This window comes from Centruroides vittatus, unplaced genomic scaffold (assembly GCF_030686945.1).
Source record: "Centruroides vittatus isolate TY-2023 unplaced genomic scaffold, ASM3068694v2 contig_475, whole genome shotgun sequence".
Classification (NCBI taxonomy): Eukaryota; Metazoa; Arthropoda; class Arachnida; order Scorpiones; family Buthidae; genus Centruroides; species Centruroides vittatus.
This window is the reverse complement of record NW_027122267.1, coordinates 28,370-50,777: the sequence shown is the minus strand read 5'-3', so window position 1 is coordinate 50,777 and position 22,408 is coordinate 28,370. Positions and strand designations below refer to the sequence as shown.

The 22,408-nt window shown below is 31.3% G+C and overlaps 1 pseudogene; it reads left to right on the top strand.

Annotated features, from left to right (window-relative positions):
• The first annotated feature begins 7,774 nt into the window (after positions 1 to 7,774).
• Positions 7,775 to 17,436, top strand: LOC136977814 (leucine-rich repeat-containing protein 15-like; annotated as a pseudogene).
• The last annotated feature ends 4,972 nt before the right edge of the window (positions 17,437 to 22,408 follow it).

Below are 22,408 nucleotides of genomic sequence, written 5' to 3'. Positions count from 1 at the left end.
AAGAACATCTTTACTTCAGAATGTGTAAGAACAAACTACTGTAACTTTATTTTATTTTTTAAAAAAATGGATAGTTTTTACAATATATATGGAGAATGTTAAATAAAAACAATACAAAAAGCCTTGATAAAACACAAAAGCTTTCTCGGGAGGGAAGAGGAGACGTCAGGCAAACATCCAGCTTTATCTTTGCATGTTGCATAAGCATTGGGTACGTTGTACTGTACAGTACTGTACATTCCAATATTAAATCCTGTCAAATTAGTAAATACAGTAGTAGTTTTGACAAACAAAATATCTATTTCATTAACTACTGACTGATTTCTTACGTTTGCTTTAAAATAACGTTTGGAATTTTGATCTAGAAGTTTTTCTAATAAGTAAACAAAATTAATTTTTTTATCTAAAAATACTAATGCTAGAGATCTAATCGAGCCTGTATTGATCGAGCCTGTAAGATTTATCCATTTATCATATTCTTGAATAAAAAAAATAAAATGTTTTATCAAAATAAAAAAAAATCGTTATTTCTTAATGCAAACCCATAGACCACATGACGACATTCGACAGAACATGGCGGCGACGACTCGCGTGTCGTTACTCTGAAAATATACGTACTCTAATTCGTTATATAGTATTACTATCCGAATTAAATATCCATGACAAATAGATGTACTGTACTTACTGCATGAAATATTCAGGTTTAATCTTAATTCGGGTACCAAGGTATTCGAAATTCCTAATTTCGAACGATATCGAAATATTTATCGTACCCAAAATCTTCGCTTTTATGGCTTTTTGATTTGAGCTATCATTGTAAGTAAACTTAAAAAGTTTAACTGGTATAACAACACAGTTTTGGTCGCGTCATTTTCGTCTACTGTCGGTAGCTGTTTATATTTACAGCGGACAGAGGGCGCGCGTTTCAATTGTATAGTATTTGCTGCATGTGAGTGCATGCAATACGGAAAGACGACAAAACGGCAACCGTTTCCGTCGTCCGTTGCCGCAGGCTTTAGGGTGAAGGGGACACGTTGTTTACCTTCATTATCGTTTTTGATTGAAGGCCATCGGGAATTTGTTTAGTAGAGTAATTTTTACAAATAAGTGTCATAAGTGGCAATCTTAAATTTCTTAAATTATGCCACGAAAATCAGCATTGAAGCATTGTTTTGATTTCAATTGAGAACTTGCCATAACACAACTAATGTAATTAAACACAAAATAAGATAATTTAACTTACTTCTAGAACTCATTGTGCCAAAATTAATTTGCTTTCTATAACTTGCATTCAACAACTATCACTGCGATTAAACAATTGCTTTCAACAATTCTCAAAATTGTATTGTTAAGAGATATTGTGAATATTAGGGCGCCCCAAGCAGGGAAAATAAAAGCTGGCATTTTGGTTGGAATGCCATAGCGGGGGGAAGGTTAATAAATTGCCGATTAATTATATATATAGATATGAAAACATTTTTGCAGCTTGAACTCTGTATAATCAACAGTTACTTTTTGAAACATCGAAAAATTTCCATTGCAATTTTTACACATTAATTCATAAACAAGTATATTTTAAAACATCATAAAAATATTTTAATAAACGAAGCAGAAATGAATTATAAGAAAGCTCTTAAAATAAACGACTTTTAGTTCAATTAAAAGTAAACAGTTCTAACAAAACTGGTCTTTAAATATCAAAGACAACATTTTTTTCAATACAATTAAACAATAACCTTTACGTCTGACCCACTTTTAACAGGGAAAAGAGTTTTTGTTTACAGAGTGATAAGACACTTAGAACGTTGTTGTCATTAACGGTGGGGAGTGGGGGCAGATCAGATGTCATTCGCAAGCTTAGTAAACTATCGCTAACCTGACCTTAACTCATGATCTATTTATCTGCCGTAACTAAGAATAACAACTGATATGGAGAGCTTTTGTTTATACGGTAATAAAACACCTCGTGGTTTATTATAGAAATAAATGTGACTTCTCCCACTCTACTCAGCTTACCAAAAAGCAATAAACACTTAACACTGGACATTGACACACCATCTATTCCTCTCCCATTACAAAGGAACCAATGTCAATTATTGACAGTTGTGATAATTTTGCAAGTGAAACTTGATATGTGTATTTTTAAGCTGTATTGTATCAAATTTCAGAAAAAACCGGAAATAAAACACTATAAAGAAGAAAAGTATAAAAATAAATCATACAGTCATAATTTCTGGTAACAGTGGCCGTAACTTTACAGTTTGTTAAAATAAAAACGGCTGACACAACGCATTCAGTATTAGACAAGTTATGAGCAATTAGTATTGTTAGCATACAGCCTACAGTCAAGCTGGAAAAAGGCCCTCTCTATCGACTTTTTCACCCTTATTATGCCAGACATTGGATCAGTCCACTTCAAACGCCTTTGATAACAGGCAGAACGTCCTGACGCTGTACACATAAGATCCAGAAAAGTAAAACGGTATATTATTTTATAAATATTTTATATATAAGTCATTAGGATAGCGTCAATTTGTACATTAAATATAGTTTCAAAATCTCGTATCACGTGTAGACAATTGAGCAGTGAAATGCTAATATTGTTCTGGCGAGGAGTATGACCAACGATTGAACTTCCAGTGTTCAGGCGACAAAACCGGTTGGTCAGTGGTTAGCTAAGAAAGTTTTATTGTTCATTTACTGCGATTATTGAGAAAACTATGAAATGATTTTGTTATTTCGCATCAATGCTAACTTAATGTATTTAAGAATTTCAAGAAATTTTTAACTATTTTCTTTTTATCGTTTTTTTTTGCTTTTTAGTGCTGTTTTTATGCTACAGAAGTTTTAAATTCACGTTAAATGAAAAATAAAATTCCTTTTGTTATCATTAAACTTTCAAAGAAATTTTGATATCAATTTGCAAAATGTTTTAAAAATTGTCAACAGAAGCAACAATCAATAAAACACACTATCATCATTGTTTTATATTTCGTTGTTTAAAGAAAGATTTAATTATTAAAATACAATAAAGAAAGTAGATATTTGACAATAAATCGATACTTAGACGAAATTTTACAGTAATGAATCAATATTGTATACTATAAATTACAATTTAAAGTCAATTATGATTAAGAAAAGCTGAAATTTAACAAATTTATGAATTTCGGTCGAAAACTCTATAAGCTATAAAATTATTTCCAATCACCAATTAAGTTCGTGTTCTTCAATCCTCGGGCTGTTTTCAGTATAAAACTGAGAGAACCATTTTCTGAATTTCGCAATTTGCTTATCTTCTTTCATGTAAATTGGATTCTTCAAATACATTTTGTAACTCCATATGCGAATGTCCCGTTCAAACTATTAATTCATCATATGAATACTTATCTAACATTAATGGTTTCGTCTTTACACACGATAGGTGTTTAACAAAAACAAAATATATCTGTTATATATGTGAACAGAACTTATCGTTGACAATTTCATATAATAAATGTTCTGAGAAATCTCTTTATTTTCTCTTACGTTTAATTTTTTATTACTTTCCTGACGTGAATAATATATACTTAAATTAATTTAACTTTAGAACACTTCCAACTCTTTTATTTTTTAACTATTATTAAATATTCTATTTTAGATTTATAAAATAATTAATATCGGAAATAAATGTAGAACTGATGAATAATTCCTTTCAAATTATCAGTCAGTCGGAATCAGCTACTTCCTCACCCAGAAAAGACTGATTTCCTCTTTTCGTGATTAAAGTATAGAAAGTAAAATAATTTAATCTTTTAGTTATTGTTTAAAGTATTTTATTTCTTCTATACTAACAGATGAGCCCGGCGTTGCGCGAAAAATAGCAACGATAGCAGAGATTAAAATTATTAGATTAACGCCGATCTCACCCGTTTTCGCCGGGTGAAAAAATTAATTCCTCTATTAAGAAGCTAATTCGAGATTTTTTAGATTAATCTAAAAACAGGTTCGATTTCCCGCAAAAACCCAAAAAAGCGCATCTAAAATATTACAGTAGAAGCCGAGTTATTCAGGGTTTTCCTTACCCTACTCTCTCCCCGGGGATTTCCAGAATTCCCTTCTTAGTGTGCATTGGCACGAAGTACCCCGTGTATCAAATTTCATGTTTCAACTGCTAACCGTTTGGCTCGTGCGCTTATTATTATTATCAACCAATGTCGATTTTATTATAAGATTTTCTTATTTGGAATTATTTAATTTTTTTAAATAAGAGAATATACAATAAATAAAATGTTTACAGAATAACTAAACAATTATTATAAGTTTGTTATTCATTAAAAATATAAAGGAACGGCTGTAATTATCGTAAATTATTTCGGTGATTGTTACGAAAGAAAGGTTCGTGAAGATGTGAAATTCATTTAATGTTTTCTGCGAATTTTAATTATAATAAATAAGTTAAATAAAAATTTATTATATACTCGACTTTATTATATAAGTTTCTCTCAACGTTTGATAATTACTTAATTTTAACAGAATATGCACGCATTTTTTCGATTTCGGACACTTTACTATACGTAATAATAAGTGTATATTTGTAATTAGTGTAAATGTCTGGTAGAAAACGGGCAATTACATTAAGTGTGATCGGTTAAGAATTTGCATTTAATTTAAAGTATATGCTTTTTACTTAAATTAGTAGCGAATTATCTTCCGTATATCATACTTTTCCTGTAAAAACACAGTCGTATCGGTCATCTATCTAATTCCTTTAGAGAAAAAAAATTGAATTAAACTCACGTGACGTCCGGTATCAATCGGAAGTTCGTATATAGTTAGTCGAAGTCCTCTGCCTCTGAGCTTCCCATGTGGATACTACTAATGGACAATACTTTGGTATGTCCATTGTGAAGAAACTTTTATTTTTTCTCATGTACCATTTCATCTTTAGAAAACGGATAGAAGCCATCCATTATCATGTTGTATTTTAAAATTTTTCATATTTTTAACTATTATAAAATGGCGAAAAGCTTACTTTTTAATATAGGAATAAGTTTCAATAAAGATTATAAAAGCTAATAACGAGTAAAATGGTCATACACTCCGATCCTAGTGGCAATATACACGCTTCCGTTTATCTTCCTGCCCCATCGATCTTTAATCACCAAAATTTAACATTACCAATCTGCTTAATAAGTAAACCTCTCTGCAAAATTTCTGAACTTTGTTGACAAAAAGCACGTTAAGGTTTCAAACAGAATAAACAAAATCGTGTCCCCGCAAACAAACAAACAAACACACTAACGTTCACACACAAAGTAATTACCCAGCAAATTTTTGCATTTCAAGGTGTTTTAAAGTCCAAAAATGTAAAAATTTTGGGATCATTTTTACCAATCGCCACATTTTCCCTCCGTTATACAAGTGTATACAAGTGTATAACAGCAGCGAAAGTAAAAAAAAGTGTTGTTGATTGGGTGTTTGTCACAACATTGTTCTCTTTCTGTCGCGTTTACATCTTCATTTTTATTGTACCTTTGTTCATTTTTATTGTACCTGTCCTTTTCTTTTTGAGTCATTGGGCTGCAATTTAAAATATTGTAGACGTATAAATACTACTTTCGTCTGTTGGTTTGTCCGTTTGTCTATCCTTAATTTCGAACGGTGCACTCTAGAACAAATATAAAAAGGTTAGGACAGAAAGCCCGGGTAAGCTAAATACTAACGTTCACTTTGTCCAGAATTCAGGTTATTTCATTTTAAATAAAATATTTACAAGCTTATATAATCTTTTAGCTTCTTATCTCATATATTAATGTACCCCTTTATTTATACCTGGCTATGAAAGTGAGCCTATCCCAGAATGCATCGTATTTAATCGCCTTTTAGTATTGTAGTATATCCAGTACGCTTTACAATAACTTATATTAAAACAAACAGTTAAGAATAACTACAATTAACCGGTACTACAGCAGCTTTTGTAGCAGTCATGTTATTATTATCTGTTCTGTTGCACTTAATACGAACATGATGTTGAAAAGCACATGCTGAAAAATGAATACCACGTGACTTTATCAATCCAAAACAGATGAAATAGTAATTAGCCCTTCTTTAGTGCTAATTAAACAACATCACAATAAATCATGACATAATATTATAAGAAATTATAATATATTATATAAGGTAAATTGCATGATTACTTACTTATGAGAGAATCCAAAAGATATTTAAATTTGCGGTGCACAACTTCAAATACATGGAGTATAAATGAAGTGGGAAATTACAGAACCTGTAGTCTAAGTGTATATTATAAGTACCTTAAAAGGAAAATATATATATACATCTCTATTAATCTAAGTATTATATTACTTTATTGGTTTACCTGTAAATAAAAAAATGGTAACATATTTTATTGATAATATAGAATGAGCATAAGTATTAACTTGTTTTCTGCCTCGATCAGGAGCACCAAAGGTATAAACATATATAATTGCAGCTTGCGAGGTTGAATTGTCACGTTATTACCAATAAAATATTTAATTATAGATAAATAATTAATTTTCATATTGTAGTCGACATTACTTACTATTTATAAAATCATTCAGAAATTACAACTTGATAAATAAAGGTTTACGAAACTAAGATTAAAGCGTAGGTATACATTGTAATACAAGTTAAGAGACCGTAATATACAGTCGACAGAATTATATTCATATTTATCAAAGTTAATGTAACGAATATCCTTGCATTATTTCGTTCCTTCTAATTTATACACCGTACCTTCTCTTACAAGATCATTTGTATGAATCGTGTTATTTATACTTTTTTTTTCCATTTTGTGACATTTTGTTGGTCAAAGAGGGGCCAAACACACATTATTTTGTTTAAGGGTGTTTTTACATTTTTCAAATATGTTCTTTACATGTGGAAAATAATAGTAATTTTATCTTGTTTATATATAATATATATCTATTAGTTAAATATTGTTTTTGCCATTTAATTAACTGTCAAAATGTTAAGCTTATCTTTCGTATGTTACCTTAACGAAGGGCAAGTGCTCAAATTAGCGCATAGATAAGAACTAAAAATTTTACAGAGAACAACGCGAGTCACTTCTATATTAAACATGATACACTTGTAAAATGTTTTCAGATTTTATAAGTGCTATATCTAATTAAAACACAAAGTACAATAAAAAAAGAAAAAAATTAAGGTCATAAACGGAAAGACACAATCGAAATAAAATGAAAAGTTACGGCAGAAAAAGATTAGAAAACGAAAGTTATAACTAATTTAAACGAGGATATTACAAAAACAGTCAATAAATAAGTCGTGTCTTTTACATAGACACTTCCAACTTAACGTTGCATATTAAAATATACAATCGACAACTTGTAAATACTAAAATCTTCAGAATTTAAAACAATCAACTTGGTGAGCAGTTGCCGAGTACAGAACGGACAGTCTAAGTGTATATATAGAATATGTGTTTGTAATAAATCTCTAAAATAAAAATGAATTACACTTATTATAAATATTTCAGAATACTTACGTAATAATAAAAATAATTCGAATCGTTTGTTTCTATATGAGCGAGACAAATGACGAGGAAATTGATGAAAAATTATGTCATCGTTATCTTCGATAAGAACGAGAAATAATGAATCATTCTCATTACCCGTGTAATTAATTTTCTTTAGCTTTCCGTCGACAACGGACACAACAAGGGCTGGTGTATTAGATTCAGACTCGCGTCTCACTTAAAATAGAAGAGACGACAAGACTCTGAGCAGAAAAGATGAGGTTGGTAATCCTTTTTCCATTCCTATTTTCGCTAGTAAATTGCTGCCAAAATTTCTGGAATGAGTGGGGAAACTTCTCGTGTAAATCGCCGATATACACATGTCGTAGAATAAGTGAGAGTTTCCTTGTAAATGGAACAAAAACAATATTTAATATTAATGTAAGAGGAACGAAAATTAATACTTGTATATCGGCAGCAGATAGGTGTCATATATCCAATAAGCATTCGTTTGTGGAAATCTTCAATAATTCGTTATCTCTTAGGTGCAGTGACGAAGAAACCATCGATCTTCGTTTGATGAATTGTTTAGATGTTAAATACGTGAAAAATTTACAATTTATCGATTGTTACTTGTCGAAATTTGCCGTCAAAAGATTTGCTTCGGATTACGCCATCGAGAAAATCGTCATAAAATACACGGTGAAATTCGAACGTGAATGGTTCTATTTCGATAGAGAAACTATCAATTTCGAAAGTGCATCATTTGTTAATATGTCGTCTCTGAAATATTTAGAAATTAAAAATGTAAGAACTTTCGAAATATTCAACTTGAGTTTCCACGGCGATTTTTCTTTGATTTCTTTGAAAATCACGAATTATAACTTTACGTTGTTTCGGCACAGACCATTCCAACAATTGAAAAATCTTTCTGAATTACGAGTGACCTTTGGTACATTAAAGGCTTTGCCAGAAGAACTGTTTTATGGTCTTTATAATCTGAAAACACTCGACTTAAGTTACAACGCAATTGAATACGTTCATCCATTAAACTTTCGAAATCTCGCTTCATTGGAACAGTTAAATTTGGAAAAAAACCGAATAAAAAGTATACCAGAGGAACTTTTCCGTGAAATTTAAAACCTGAAAACCCTCGACTTAAGTGACAACATAATTGGAGCCCTTCATCCTTTAGCTTTTCGACATCTCACCTTATTGGAACACTTGAATTTGAAAGAAAACCTCATAAAAAGTTTTCCTGAAAACTTGTTAAAAGGCCTTTCGAATTTAAGGATACTTGCTATTTCTGGAAAATTCTTTCATTTGCGCTCTGTATTTTAAAAGGACTCGACAATCTGACAGAATTTTGCGCTTATAACTTTCCATCACTTCGAATCGAAGAAGACTTTTTATTCCCATTCCATTAACTTAAGAAAATTAACACCACATTCAACAGATATTTTTTCAGGAATTTTCTAAACTAAAACTTTCACTAATTTTTGATAATTGGGTGGAAAAGCTGTCTGAAAATGTTTTTCTAAATTTTTCCTGTTTTCACATGAACGTTTTATCAGTCGATCTTCTCAAATATTTACCCAAATCATCTTCCTCCATTGAATAATTTAATTTATCTCGATCTTTCTTACAGCAATTTTTACTAAAGTCTGTTGGCCGCAAAAGTTACCTACTTTATCTTAATTTGAGAAAGGGCAGTTTGACACAATAGCCCATGATAAGTGAGACTGAATACGAATTGATTGAAGTCGATTTGTCTAGTAATCATTGTGATTACTTGATAAATCAACATGGTCAACATTTATTGCTATTAATTTATCATTGGTAACAGTCAAGTTTCCAATTTACACTAGAAATCGCGTGTAAATGTTTTAAAACATGAAATGTTACGGAGAAACAAGAAATGTTCTCATTATTTTTCTGTAATACAGTTAAAAAGTGAATTTAAGGCATTTGCAGAGAAATTTCACGAGACAGTTCTAAAGAAAATTATGAAATATTTTTTATTTTTTAAAAAATTGCTAATTTTTTCCATTAACTTTTATTCCTCATTGAAATACATTCTCGCTATTTACAAGAAAACACAATTTAAATCCATTGAAATGCTTTTGAATAAAACGTATATAAAACCATGCAGTGGTTAGTTGAAAGATGATAAAGTTTTCAATTAACTTTTTAAAATTTTGATAAGAAACGATGTCGTAACGAAAGGGATTAAATAACAACAATAAAATACAAACGAAAATAAGTAGAAAAAGATATTTTACGTATTACTTTTTTGCATGTGAAAAACAACTTTTTATTCTTCAAGTTCATTTCTTTGGACTTTTCCGTAATAATTTTAATTTTCTGTTTTCGTAAATTCATTTTAAACTTAATTACTGTATTTCGTTTTATGTTTTGTATGTTGGAGACATTTTGTTTTAGTAGAATGAATGATTAACAACTCATTCCTGTAAGTTGATTGTTGCATTTTAATCAGCAAATTATTCCGTGCTTTTCCTTTTTTCTATTTAAATTTCTTCTACTGAACATAAATCACAAATTGTATATTATTAAACAATAGGTGTAGAATAACGTATTGGAGTATTTATTAACTACACAATATCGCACCTGTCTCCAGTTTCGTGTATGTTTTTATATAACAATTTACGTACGCCCCGTTTGGTATTTAATTCATTATACGAATACTTATCTGACATTTCCTCTTTACTTAACGTGAATAATATATAATTAAGTTAATTTAACTTTAAAACACTTCCAACTTTTTTATTTTTTAAGTATTATTATAAATTCTATTTTAATTTTTTAAAATTATTATTATAAAAAATAAATGTACAACTGATGAATAATTCTATTCAAATTATCAGTCAGTCGTTATCAGCTACTTCCTCACTTAGAAAAGACTGATTTCCTCTTTTCGTGTTAACAAAGAAGAATTTAATTGTTTAGTTATTCTGTGAAACATTTTATTTATTGTATAATTTCATAATTAAAATAATTTAATTTTTCTAAATAAAAAAAGTTAGAATAAATAAACATTCAGTGAATGACTAAACAATTATTATAAGTTTTTTATCTTTGAAAAATATAAAGGGACAGTTTTAATTATTGTAAATTATTTGTATGATTAATATAACAAGACGTGTTCGTTAGGATATGAAATTCATTTAATGTTCTGTTTGAATATTAATCATAATAAAGGAAGTTAAATACAAATTTATTATATACTAAACGTTATTATATAGGTTTCTCTTAACGTTTGATAATTACTTAATTTTAAAAAATATGCACAAATATTTTGATCCAGCAACACTTTACGTAATAATAGAAGTGTTATTTGTAATTAGTGTGAATGTCTGGTAGAGAACGGGTAATTATATTTATTGTGATGATTAAGAATTTATTTAATTTAAAATATACGTTATTTACTCAAATTAGTAGTGAATTGATTCCGCTCATCATACTTTTTTTATCTCAACAATTCGTGTCGATTATCGATCTAATTCCTTTCGACATAAAATAGTGAATTAAAATCACGCGACGTCCGGTGTAAATCGGAAGTTCGTATATACTGTAGTTAGTCGAGGCCTTCTGCCTCTCAGCTTTCCATCTGGATACTGCTATTGGATAATACTTTGATACTTTTATTTATTCTTTGTAACACTTTATCTTTAGAAACGGATAGAAGCCATCCATTGTCATATTTCATTTTAAAATTTTTCATATTTTTAACTATTATAAAATGGCAAACAGCTTAATTTTCAGGGTAGGGATGGATTGCGTTAAAGATTATTGTGAGGTAAGCAGAGAGCCAGGGGTAAATCCCTTCTGACCACTTAGTTTGCACAGGATCGGCGAAATCTCATCTCCTTGTCGCTTCGAATGGCTTGTCGCGCGGCGAGGGAGTCAGCGAGTCGACAGGCCTCCCGTGAGCAAATATAGACAGGTTGACAAGTTAAAATAAACAAATAAAAAGTTTATTATCTACTTAATCTAATATACAAAAGTATACATAGAAAATATAACCATTAAATAAGGTTAACATATAACTTAACGGAATCGGCGATCAACTAATCGCTACGCCCCGTGCCTAACCTTAAAAACCAGAGAGAGAGTTTATAAAGGTTCCGGTTGTATATTTTACCTCTGTTTGCTGCTGGATGATTGCATGCGACGATCTTGCGGGAACATGGAAGCTGGATGTCTTCTACCGTTTCGTTTTCAGCCGAGGTCGGGACAGGAGACACATGTATCCAAGAATAACATCCGGTCACATCCTATTTAATTCTCCGTTTTTTTCTATACGAGTTATTTACACCTTTTTTCTGACAACTGCGTTAATATCGCGGATATCACATTATAACAGATAATAACGAGTAAAATTGCCATAAACTCCGATCCTAGTGTAGATATAGACGTTCTCGTTTATTTCCCCACCCTACCCATCTTTAACTTACCAAAATTTAACATCATCAATCTGCCTAATAAGCAAAATTTTCTGCAAAATTTTAGAACTTATTCTCAAAAAGCACGAGAGTTATTAAGTTTTAAACAGGGTAAACGAAATCGTGATCCCCGCAAACACACGCACATGAACACTTATACATAAAGAAATTGTACACGAATTTCTATTTGCGTTTCGAGGTGTCCAAGTCCAGAAATGCAAAAATTTTGAGGTTATTTTTTAATCAATATTCACAACCCTCAATTATACAAGTATATAACAGCCGGGAAAGAAAAATAGAAACGTGTTGTTGATTGGGTACTTGTCAGAATATTGTTCTGTTTGTGTTGTGTTTTTATCTTCATTTTTATTGTACTTTTGTGCCCTTTTTTCTTTTGAGTCATTGGGCTGCAATTTGGAAAAGAATTGTAGACTTATAAATTCCCGCTGTGGTGTGTCCAATGTCTGTCATTCCTTGCGCTCTTATATAGATGAAAGTCGAGACCCGATTAACTATATGAGAACTTCTGGTCTAGAACGGAAGTCACGTGATTTTAATTGGAATATCTCTCCAGAAGAGACATAAATGACTTCGTGACTTCAGAAAAAGTGTGGTGTACAGGTGCAAGAGTGTATTAATCTGAGATCGAGAGCATATATTAAAATTCCATCCCTGTACGCTTTATGTTTTGATGTTTTACAACAATTTATTGCTTTATGTTTAGATATTATGACAACAAATACTTCTTCTTTCTTATATTAAATGTAACATTAAATTTTCAGTAAAAATTATTTTTTAAGTAAAAAATTTTGTGTTCTATCACAATTTTATACACAACAAATAGGAATTAGCTTGTGATCTGTTATAGGACCGAGAGTGGCAGAGCTTGTCACAATATACATAGACAATAAATCTATGATATCACGGGTATAAAATTCTATAAAAGATACGTTGATGACATTATTATATTATATGATCAAAGAATAGTAAGAACAGAAGTAATAGAAAACAAGATAAATAAACCAAATAATGAAATTAAATTTAAGATTGCTTTTTCGCTATTGGTTTCGTTTTCTATCTCGATAACAATTACAGAGAACAAAACAAAAGCTGGATTTAATCCGTATAAACAGCTAAGCGAAATCCAGAAAATTATAAATTATAACTCAAATACTCCACTATATAAAAGAAAATACATTTAGTATGGAATATAAAAAAATATATAACAAGAACAAATACAACGCAGAATAGAAATAAGTATATCAAAGAATTAAGAGAGAAAGTTCAATTTAATGGTTTCCCCAATAGAATAATACAAAAGCGCGTAAGTAAAATCAACAATAAACCTCAACAAAGCAAACAAAAACACAAGGGCGCCGACATAAAATGTGTAGCTTTTCCTTATATCAAAGGTTTCGTTGAAGAAATAAATAAAGATGTTAACAAAGTAAATATAAAACTTTCTGCAATTTACGAAAAATTACATGAGAGAATACAAAAAATAAAGCCTGAACCGAGCAATAAGGTAGATGATACATATGGCACTGCGAATGTAGTCTTATTCCATATCTTGCACCTGCGATAACCCGAAAAATTTCATATGAGAAAAGAAAAGTAAAGTAGAAGTAAGATTAAAAGAACATATCGCCGATTTGAAATATAGAACAGTAAATTCAGTCTTTTACGAACGTTGCACAATAAGTAACACAATACTAACAAAGAAAAAGTAAAGTTTTTAAAAAAGAAAAAAATTGGTACAACAGAAAATTTAGAGAGGGTTTTGAAATTATAAAAAAGCCAAATTAAAAAAAATAACATAAATAAAAATTTAAATATTAAGATTCACGAAAATTGCTGAAAAAATATAACAATATAGGAAAAGGTGATATTATGAAACCCCATTTCAAACCCCGACAAAAATTATTCCATGGTTTGAAGTTGTGGGTAATACGGAACCCCAGAGAAGTCGGGTTCCATATTAGAAGTACCAATGGGGTCCGTATTTCACGCATCGCCTTCTTAGATTAACTTAATTTTTGTCGACACCAAACGTGAACATCAGACAGACTAACATGTACTCCTAAGACTTTAGAACGGGACACATGCACCAGGAAACTTACAACTACATGATTTATATTTTAGAAGTAATTAAATTTACTTACCATTCAGAAGTTTGGAATTGCGAAAAACACAAAACGTCCTGTTTCACTGAGCGCAACCGCATAACTGAATTGGGAGAAGAGGAGCCTGTGCTTGAAACGCTTCTCGGCCAACAAGATATTCCCGAATAAAGATTTATGTCACAGATGCCCAGTGCGTGTCTATGCACTTTGTGTTTATATAAAATCAAATACTATAATTTAATATAGTAGTAGAAGGTTAAAAGTACGAAATAATCTAGCCTAATAATTAATGTTTCTTGTTATTTTTTGCACGAGCAACGCAGAGCTCTTTGGCTAGTTTTATATTAAATTATTCGTAATTAAACAATTGAAACTTTTGTTTCCATAAGGGTCTGCAATAAAAAAATGACGTCGAGATGCGAATGCGATGGTCATCGTTGCCGTGATTGGTGAACAATAGACTAGATTTGATTGATAAGATTTCGACTGTTGCTAAGAGAGAGAGACACCAGTTCGTTTGTCTAATTTGTTTTAAACAACTTTTAATCATTAATTGATTAGGTACATCGAATGTGAAAATTGGTTTAGGTTCAAATAAAAAGAAGCTTTTCTGTTGAATTTCACGCGTTGGAACTAAAATAACACTGGGAAATCAATTCTAACTGTTATAACTGCGATAACATAATAAATGGAAATTTATGATAACTTTTTGAGGTTATAATTATTTTTTCTTACTTTGCATTCAACGTTGACAAAATACAAATGCAAATGCAACTCATTGAAAATGGAGTTAGGGGTAATTAAAGTCTAGTATTTCTTCGTTATTCGTTTGTCTGCTTAACTGAATCACTCGAAGTCGGATAACTAAGAGTAATTTCACTTGTTTTAGTCTGGAAATAATCTTATTTATTTTTTAGAATTTACAAACGTTTAAGAATATTACCGATCCCATTGTTTAAATTTTAGGAATATATTTAGATTATCATAACATACCTTATGTTGCCCAGATAAACTTTTGGAGAACTCGTACGGCAATGTCATATTTCCGTTGACTGCCTGTCGTGTATGTAGAAAATTCGGATTTGTCGACTGCGTCTGAAATAGCCATCTATTCTTCGGATGACTACTGTCTGTATGGTGTATCTCTTCTTCGCAGACCGCCTCGAATGACGAGAAATTGTTCCTTTTATTATAATTTCTGACCAATACTGTTAAAGAATTTTCGTTTGTAAACGGGAGGTACAGGGGGGTTAGATAATCAGATGGTTAGATCAGTTTGAGAATAAGGTCATGAGAAAGGAAGTTAATTCTCCCTTTCGACACCAAAGTGACACAACTGCCTTCCTCTTTTGTAAACAATGTGAAAAACTAGATATTTCTCACGCTAATTAAGTAATAAAATTCGAATGTTACAGTTTTAATTACTTTACGTATGAAAACAGGGCATTTTTATTTACTATTAAGTTTGAGAAATTCAATATTTCTTGGGATTATTGATTATTTTTACTTCGTCAAAATATGATTGAAATTTCACCCAATAAGAAAACTTCCATTCGAACGAATATAAAACGAATACACTTTATTTTATATTCAGTTATGAAATTTCTATTATAATAATCTAACTGAAGTCAGACAGAAACATTATTTTTGTCACAAAACACAATTGATTAACACAATTCAAATACGTATTAGAGAACGAAAAAAAGAATTTTATATTTACGATATCAATTACTTTAAACGAACAATTCACGTTTAATAAATGTGCAAATCAATTTTTTTATTCGTAAAATATTAATTCAACGTTAATTCGATATTGTTCTTTCCACTGCAACGGAAATAAACAAGGAAATTAAAAACGATGTCATATTTCGGTTCGACATGACGAATATTATGTATGTCATATTTTATCGTGTTGTCAACGTAGCAACAGTAGAAAGATCGACTATTAAATGTTCAGAATTCTGTTATATTGTTGATTCTATCTGAGGATTTTACTTGTGAAATTCGTCTGTCGATGTAATTACAAGAATCATTGAGTTGGGTTATCGTTTCGAGATGAGGTGGGTTATCGTTTTGCAATTCCTATTTCTAGTGGTTAATTCCTGTCAAGAGTTTTGGCAACATTGGGAGAATGTTTCTTGCTCGTCATCGGCAAACAGCTGTCATAAATCAAAGAACTTTTCCTCTGTTGAAATATTCAAACAATCCTTGTCTATTAAATGCGGCGAGGAAACGATTGACTCTCGTTTGATGCGATGCCTGAATGTTAAACATATACAAGAGATAAAATTTACTGATTGTTTTCTGTCGGGGATCGACTTCGGAATATTCACTTTCGGGTATGAAATTGAACACGTCGAGATATATAACCATTTCTCGTATAAAAAAAAGTACGAGAGCATCTCGTTTAATAACATGTCCTCTCTGCGATCTGTCAAAATACGGGGCGTGAAGACGTCGAAAACTCTAAATTTAACATTTCACAATGTTCTGTCACTGACTTCGTTGAAAATTGAAGACTATAACTTCACGTTATTTCTAAACAAACCTTTCCGAGAGTTAATTAACTCTTTCCGAATTATCCGTCAAACGCGGTAAGTTAAGAGTTTTACCCGAAGATCTATTTTATAATCTTTACACTTTGACAAAGCCGGACTTACGTAACAATATAATTAAATCGATTCATCCACTTGTCTTTAGAAATCTCACCCGATTGGAATATTTGGATTTAGCAATTAATCAAATAAAGGATTTGCCAAATGATATGTTGAAAGGCCTTTCTAACTTAAGGATATTTTCTATTGGTGGAAACCGAGAATTATCTAAAATTCCATCCGGATTCTTCAAGAAACTGTACAACTTGACAGAAATTGCTGCATGGAGTTGTTCCTTTTCTTCACTCGAAGAAGATGTCTTTTCTGACCTAGTTAATTTGAACATCGTCAGATTAAGTTTCAACCAAATTGAACATCTCCCGTCGAATCTTCTGAGAAATAATGAACTCTTGACACAGTTTTCCTGTGCGTATAATAAAATATCGAGACTTCCAACAGGAATTTTTCACGGACTTTCTAAACTGCGATCGTTAACATTGCGGAAAAACCTTTTACAAAATCTTCCTGAAGATGTTTTCTAGAATTTGTCGTCATTGCAAATTCTCGATTTATCACAAAATAGCCTTAAATTTTTACACGATAACGTCTTCAGCCCATTGACCAGTTTATCGCATTTCAATCTACATGATAACAATTTAACTAAACTTACTGGTAAGCATCCTTTTGGTAGAAGCAAGTATCTAATTTATCTGAATTTACATAATGCAGGTTTGACACAATGGCCGGTGATTAACTAGACAGAATACAAGTTGAATAAAGTGGATTTCTTAGATAATCATCTTGAAACCGTCAAATTGCCACTTTACACACCAAATCGCATGGTACTTAATGTGTCTAATTGTAAAATCAGAACGATTTACATCGATGACTGGAAATATGGATTTCAAATGCCGACGCATTATTTAAATAATAATGAGATTACTTGCAACTGCAAACTGCAGCAATTCGTTTCTGCTCTTAAATCAAATATAGAAGTGGCCAAGAAAATGTTTCCAGGTATAGAAAACACGAAATGTTACGGAGAAGAAAGAAATTTACTTGATAATACATCGTTCGTAGTCATAGGAAAGTGTTGTCCCATGAATTGCGAATGTTTTGCCGAACAAAATCACGTGATTGTAAATTGTTCGGGAAAGGGAATCGACAGAATTCCCGACGTTCTAGTCCCAAATGCGACAATTTTCGATTTGAGTAATAATTACATAAAGGAGTTGTCAAATGTCGATTGTGTGACGTGGAAAGACGTCACAAATCTGCATCTGAGTAATAATTTAATAACTAATATTTCGGATGATGTTATTTTGCCAAACATGAAATTTCTGTGGTTGGACAGTAACCGGTTAACGGAATTGCCTTCCGGATTAATGAACCTGATCGACGTTTCTTCGAAATTTAAGATTTACTTATCGAGAAACAATTTCTCTTGCGATTGTCATTCGCAATTTACTAAAGACTGGTTGCTTAGAAACAGGCAGAAAATTGCAGATTTCTCCAATATTTACTGCAAAAGAAATTCGTCTATTCTGTCTTTTATTGATATTGTTTCCAATGATCAATGCACAGAAATTCCAGAAGATAATTCGGCAGCAAATGATTCTTCTTCGAACGATTCAGTAAATGATTCTTCTTCGATCGATTCAGTAAATGATTCTTCTTCGAACGATTCAGTAAATGATTCTTCTTCGAACGATTCAGTAAATGATTCTTCTTCGAACGATTCAGTAAATGATTCTTCTTCGAACGATTCAGTAAATGATTCTTCTTCGAACGATTCAGTAAATGATTCTTCTTCGAACGATTCAGTAAATGATTCTTCTTCGAACGATTCAGTAAATGATTCTTCTTCGAACGATTCAGTAAATGATTCGTCTTCGAACGATTCAGCAAATGATTCTACTTCGAATGAAGATTGTATCAACGAAGTTAGGTCTGCTTTTCGGTGGAAAATCGCAGTTGCTGTTCTAAGTTCGCTAATTTTATTAGGTGTGATTATTGTTGTTTTCATCGTTTGTTATCGCAGAAGACGAAATGACAAGAAAGAGCCAAAGACAGATCAAGACGATGTGATTCATTGCAATGTTTACACTTGAAGAATTCTGTAATTACGACAATTCAAGTGTTTCTACTTTCATTAGTTTAGCCAATTTCTCTCAAGAAATTGTTATCATTTTGTATTTGTTACTATAGAAATGAATTTTGTTTATTCGAATAAAGCTGATTAAATTAATTAGACGCTAGATTGCGTATAGAAAATACAGAGAAAGTAATATTTCACAATGCAAAGCAATTATTAGCGAAGGTTGAGGCCGAAGTTTTAAACGCGTTAACATGAACGTCGGACGTTCAGCGCCGCTTTCCTGTAAGCCTGGAAGTTTGTCAATGGTCTTTAGAAAGTCAGTGGAATCATGCTCGACATTCCAAACGCCATTGTCAAACTTTTTGGATTACAGTAAAGCGGCGCTAAACGTTCGACGTACACGTTTACGCGTTGAAAACTTCTGCCTTAACCTCGCTATTATTAACATTCGAATCTTCTGTAACAGATCGTAGACGATAACAATAAATATTATGCGATAGCGAATCTCTTACAATTCTTTTTGCCATCTGCTGCTTCGAATATAATACAATAAAAGCAATTTTAAAGTGTCAAGTACACATTACAATTGATGGAAAATTGGGGGAGTGCCATCTTTCACGGCTTTGAAAGTCTTGCTAATAGTAAAAAGCTTTTAATAGCGTGTGATTGGATTTACGCGCTCTTTGTACAGGCATATAAGCTAAAGGTGGTGATTTTATGTAGATATTTTACTTGTAATTACCCCGAACGCATTTACCTTTCATCGAAGTTTTCTATTCTCAATAATCGTGAAATGTATCTTTTGAAATTGGAGTAATCGTGAAGGTCATCGGCGGCGGTTTTTTCAAGGCCCGTGATAAGTGAAAAGCATATAATTTGGATGGGAAATTTTGCAGTTATACGGATAGCGTGTATATGAGGATGTCGCCGATGCACAGAGAAAATGACAAATTGACAGTTGGGCTCTTCAAAGCAAATAGACAATAGGATAAAATCCAACAACCTGACACTAAAGAGTTAAACTACAAGTTTCAGACTATTTAGTTCACAGTGATTAGTCTAATTTTACATCAGATTTTTCCCCAAAAGTAGATAGAAAACGTAGCTGAGAGTTTATTAAAATAAATGCTTTCATATGAACTGTTTTAAATTAGAAACAATGTGAAATATATTTTGTTTCTATTGTCTACATTTTAAAAATAACTTCACGAGTGCTACGGTAACAAGGAGATTCCTTCTGTCATTATGACCACGATTAAAAATAACTAAAATTTTATAAAAACAGTTAATTTTATAAAGTGCGCGTGTGGCCGAATAACCCGTACATTGTCGCGAATTTCGAAAGTGGCATCTGCCAGAAAACCCGATGAATTCCGGATGCGTGCAAAATGAAAAAGTATCAAATTTTAAAACTTTAATTGTAATTTAAAGTCTCTGATTATAACATCTTTGCTTACCGCGATCTCCAGCAAGCATTAAAAATGTTATTGTTTTACTGTAAGTTAGGCCTTTACAAAAAATTCACGAAAACACAAGTAACTGAGACACACATGAAAAGTTTAGTGTCTGAATTTTAATTGGGCTTTGAGTTTCAAATTGCAGATTTATAAACATAGTTTTTATCGTCTGTCCACATGTCCGTCCTTCCTTTATCTCAAAGATTCATTATCTTACAGAGACTAAAAGAATATTATAAAATAACACGATGTATCTATCCATCAGGTTAAAAGATAACCAATCATCTGGGTTTCTACATCGTGGTGAAACTAATTGTACAATTGATAAAGATAATATTAAAATTCTCGTTGCAAAAAATGATGTTTATTTAAGATAGATTAAAGGACATTTAGCGATTAAAAATAATAATTTGATTCATTCAACTCTCGGGGTGCCTGGTCCCCACAAAATTTTTAGCGATATCCTGCGAACAACACGTGGTCGAATAAGTGTTGGGCCTCACAGACCCCAGCAGGCGCTCTGCGTTGCAAAAATGTAAGTAATATTTTTTGTGTAAAATTCGTATTTTTTGTGTTTGCTTGATTTATAACACGTTTACGTTGTCAGAAGATAAACGTTTAAGGAGCTACTGAGCGTCTGTAAAAAATGATCCAGATATATTTGCATGGGAGATGAGAAAGTCCTATGGGAAAAATGCCTGAATTCTTAATTTGAAATTTTAACTGAAAACACTTAATTTTTATGCTATAACAGATAATTATATTAAGTGCCATTATAATGAATTCAAAATACTTAAATTATAATGAGATTACATCATGATTTCTAGAGAAACAAACTTAATATTTTCGTTACGACAAAACAAGTTGATGTTTTTTATAATGTATTCATGTTATTAAATATTTCACGTAAATCAATGATTGTTTTATTCTAAATATGTCTTAAGAAACCTATTGTATATATATAATAACATAACATTGAAATTATCTTTACAAGCCATATAATGTAGTGTTTTATTTTGGGGTCTGTGGGACCCCACCAGGCGCTCGGCGGAAATTTCTTCACCAGGCACCCGAGGGTTAAATAGGGGAATGATAATACATGACATCGTATATGAGAATAAACAGATGTTACGCCATGCAGGATATTGTTACTGTCCTTTATTTCGAAGGGTGCCGGTTGTCGGTGTTGGTTCTATCGCCAGTTGTTTTTATTATTAATTATATAGTCAATAAAACATCTTTATTGTAACTTCAGCTGTAAATTTACGAAAAAAATTATGGTATTTATACTGAAGAAGATCGGCAAAAGATTTTTATTCGAAATGCATATAAATAAAACACCCGAAAATTAATTTTCTGAGTAATTTTTAAACTTTGGCGAAAAACGTTACAATTAGGTTTTATTCGTCTAAAACCCCCTTTTAGCTGGTTAGAAAAGTAACTGATTATATTTTGCAAATATTGCTAATTATTTCATATTCATGTATGAAATTTTTATTATAACTGAAATCAAAAAAAAAAAAAAATACTCTGATAAGTCGTACAAAACGTCACCATTAATCCGTAGCGAAACACCGCCGGTTAACTTCTTTTAACACGTATTATGATGGACATTCCTGATCCATATGAATGACGCCATAATTTGTCGTGTTTTCGAACACTGGCATACACGTATTAAGAGTAGAATTTTCGTAAATTACGATTTCACTGTTCTGTATTTTCGTCGAACTGTTTTCCGAGGATCGTACTGACGAATAAATAGAAGCTTCACTGCATAACGAGGCCTTGTTCTAAGGTTTTTCGAAGCTTAAATTAATGAAAGTGTATTTAAAATCGACTGTGTTATAAGAAAGACTCCATACCCTGGCAAAATTCTCCGTAGAACGTGACACGAAAAATGTCGTTATTTGAAGTCTTTACGTCGCATATAATTTATCACCTTATAATTACGTTAATTTTAATAGTGTAAGTTTCGAAAAAGTAATAAAACACAGAGTTTACAATAAGACCTTTATTTATAAAATAACGATCGCATATTCTTTACTGTATGAATGAAAAACTAATTTTAAATTAAATAAACCGGCAACAAGTTGTTCAACTTTCTCGGCAACATTTAATATTTTGGTGGCGCCATCTCTTATCGTATTTTATTAAAAATATCTTTTTATATTTTTA